At 38.5% G+C, this 3,387-nt stretch overlaps 1 non-coding gene across 1 annotated transcript; it reads right to left on the reverse strand.

Moving 5' to 3' along the window:
• Positions 1 to 1,833: 1,833 nt before the first annotated feature.
• On the reverse strand, positions 1,834 to 1,940 carry LOC141636969 (small nucleolar RNA R71). The gene has a single exon (XR_012541534.1). It is a non-coding gene; the product is annotated as a small nucleolar RNA R71 (small nucleolar RNA).
• Between the last annotated feature and the right edge of the window lie 1,447 nt (positions 1,941 to 3,387).

Here is a 3,387-nt window from a genome sequence, read left to right on the forward strand (position 1 = left end):
AATGCATCCTCCCTAATTTTCACTATAAATACCCCATTAGTCTAATTAGAGGAGCATGTTCTTCTTATCAATAATTAGTGTAGTTAATATCAATAAAATCTCTCTTCAATATTGTAATCAAGTATTAATCAAGTTTTAATCCAAGTTTTAGTTCTTTAATCTCTCTCTTGTTCTTACTTTATTTTGGGTAATTGAAGATTATTTGGGTTATTATTGGGAGATTGACAACCTCTCAATCTAGGATTCAAGTACTTCTATTATTCTTGCTTTATTATTGGAATCATTAGTAGGTATAATCTCCTAATCCCTTTTTAATTATTGTTAATTACTTTCATTTATTCATCATGTTTCATTATGTTAGTATGATTGACAACCTTTCTAGCATGATCAACATGGTAATGAGTGAGTAGTCTCTTAGCTAGGGTTTAATGGGTGATTAGGGGAAACCAACATGGGGAATGATTCATGCTTAAATTAATATGCTTTCATATCTTATTTGCTTGCTTGTTTTGATCTTAATACATGCACATGTTATATTTGATGAAATGCTAAGCCTATGAATCCTTGCATTTACTATCATCTTCTATCCTTTCAACTTGACTTGTAAGACATAACCCAACTCGAGTCTTGTTAGACCATGCATGTGTTGAGTAGGAAAGATTAAGTCGACTTGTAGGAGTTGTACAATCTAATCGATTCGCTCAAGGGACCCAAACTTTCCTAGGATTGTAAGATATAACCCAACTCAATCCATCACAACAATAATTGCTTGCTTATAATTTGAGAACATGTTTGTATGATCATATCCCATGAATCCCCTATGAACCCATGACACCCTAGTGCCTTTAATCAATTGTTTACACCCCTTATTTTATTCATCTTGCTAGTTTATTTTCATTGCTATTTTAGTTTAGTAACCTTCTACATCAACCCAATTTGTGACACCCCTTAGACACTACTAGTTACAATAGAATTCTCATTTCAATACCCGTCCCTTGGGATCCGACCTTTACTTGCCTCTTTACTAATAGTAGAGTTGTTTGTGAAGTATAAATTGTGTTTTGTATCGACCATTGACCAACGACCACATATGCTTAATTGTGAACACGAAATGGCCTCGATCAAAAATGGCGCCGTTGCCGGGGACGGTGTTTAATTGATTTAAGATTTCTTTTATTGCTTTTAGTTGTGTCTTTTTCACCTTGGGGAAGTAAAACTCCTCAAGGTTCGTTCTAATTATTTTCGAGTTGTTTGATATTTTGCATGTCTAGAAGGTTACAAAGAGATTTGTTACCTTTTGACCGTGAAATCGAAAGAACCTTGACGAATAATAGGAGACTTGTTAGGAGGAATTTGGGAGGTGTTGGTGAAGTTGTTCAACCCACTAGTGAGTTTGTCAATCCTTTCGCAATAGAAGGAGAAGAGAACCCATTAAACAATACCACACAAAATCCACCTACAATGCCTAAATTCTCGTCACACTCTATACCCACCGAGGAGGGCCTACCAAATGGTACTCCTACACCGCAACATCTCACCGGAAACTTTATTGCCAAGTCCGCCTTCATCCAACTAGTTGAGAGGAGCCAATTCGGGGGAATGCCTAGTGAGGACCCTCATTCTCATATGGAAACCTTTTGCGATTATTGTGAAGCTATCTCTCAAACGGGCGTGACTCAAGACCAAATAAGATGGGTCTTATTTCCTTTTTCGTTAATCGGCACCGCAAAGCAATGGTTGAAGGGCCTTGATAAGGCCACCCTTGGAATAGATTCTTGGAAGAAGCTAGCTCTAGCTTTCTACAAAAAATTCTACCCACCGGAAAAGACTAACATGCTAAGAGCTCAAATTACGGGTTTTAAGCAAAGGGATGAAGAATCTTTGTATGAAGCTTGGGAGCGGTTCAAAGGTATTTGTCGCTCATGTCCTCACCATGGACTTAGCGAATGGTTTTTAGTGCAACAGTTTTGGAATGGTTTATATGAAGATTCAAGGAACATTCTCAATATGGGATCAAATGGAATGTTCACCGAAGTTGATGACAATCAAACATGGAACAAGATTGAGGAAATGGCGGTCCATAATTCACAATATAGTAGACCTCGCAAGGCTACTAGAGGAGGAAAGTATGAAGTGGACTCCGTTACTCAATTGGGTGCTCAACTTAGTGCTCACATTGACACAATCAACTTGAAGTTTGAACAAGCTATGGCTAGACTTGAGGAAAACTCAAAATCATCAAAGCATCATGTCAATGCCATGACGGCATCCTCATCAATCCCAAGCGGGATATGTGAGAATTGTGGAACCTTGGGTCATGACTCAAGTGAATGTAGGGGAACAACCGAACAAGTTAATGCTTTCCAAGCTTACAAAAGTGGTACCCCTTATTCAAATTTTTACAATGAAAACACCAAGTTCCATCCAAATCTCTCATACAAAAGCCAAAATGTTCAAAACTCTCAAACAACATACACTCCACCACCCATGAGAAATCAAAATCAAAGACCCTTTTACAATCAAAACCAAGGCTACCAAAATCAAAATCCATACAATCACCACAATGACCAAGGTTTTGATGTCCAAAAAGCGGTCCTCCAAATGCAAAAGAATCAACAAGAATTTTTCACTCAAATGCAAAAAGATAGCCAAACAAAAGACACCACCATCAACAACATTCTAGCTCACACCAAGATGTTGGAAACACAATTGACTCAACTAGCATCTTCAAGCTCACAAAGACAAAAGGGGCAATTACCACCTCAAAGTAATCCCCCTAGACATGAAACGGTTAGTGCCATTCACTTGAGAAGTGGTACAAGATATGAGGCACCGAAGAAGCAAGTTGAGGATGAAGTTGTGAAAGCTAGTGAAAAGGAAGAAATTGTGCAAAGCCCCAAAGAAGGGGAATCATCAAAAGAAGAAAGTTTAAAGAAAAATTAAGACAAGGCCAAAGAGAAGGAGCCCATTGTGATTAGACTTCCTTTTCCAAGTCGTCAAGCCAAGCCCAAATTTGATGATCAACTTGGAAAGTTCATGGAAATTGTGAAGAACTTAGAAGTCTCAATTCCTTTCACGGAATTAATCAATCACGTTCCGGCCTATGCAAAGTACATGAAAGATATCCTCACAAAGAAGAAGTCGATCCGGAAACTTGAGACTATCGCCTTCACTAAGGTGAGTAGTGCAATACTTCAAGGGAGTTCACCTCCAAAGTTAAAGGATCCGGGAAGCTTCTCAATACCGTGTACCATTGGCGACACAACGATCAACAAAGCCTTATGTGATCTAGGGGCTAGTGTGAGTGTCATGCCGTACTCGGTAAGTAAAAGGTTGGGAATGGGAGAGCTTAAATGCACCAATATCACTCTTCAAATGGCCGATAGA

This window comes from Silene latifolia, chromosome Y (assembly GCF_048544455.1).
Source record: "Silene latifolia isolate original U9 population chromosome Y, ASM4854445v1, whole genome shotgun sequence".
NCBI classification, from domain to species: Eukaryota; Viridiplantae; Streptophyta; class Magnoliopsida; order Caryophyllales; family Caryophyllaceae; genus Silene; species Silene latifolia.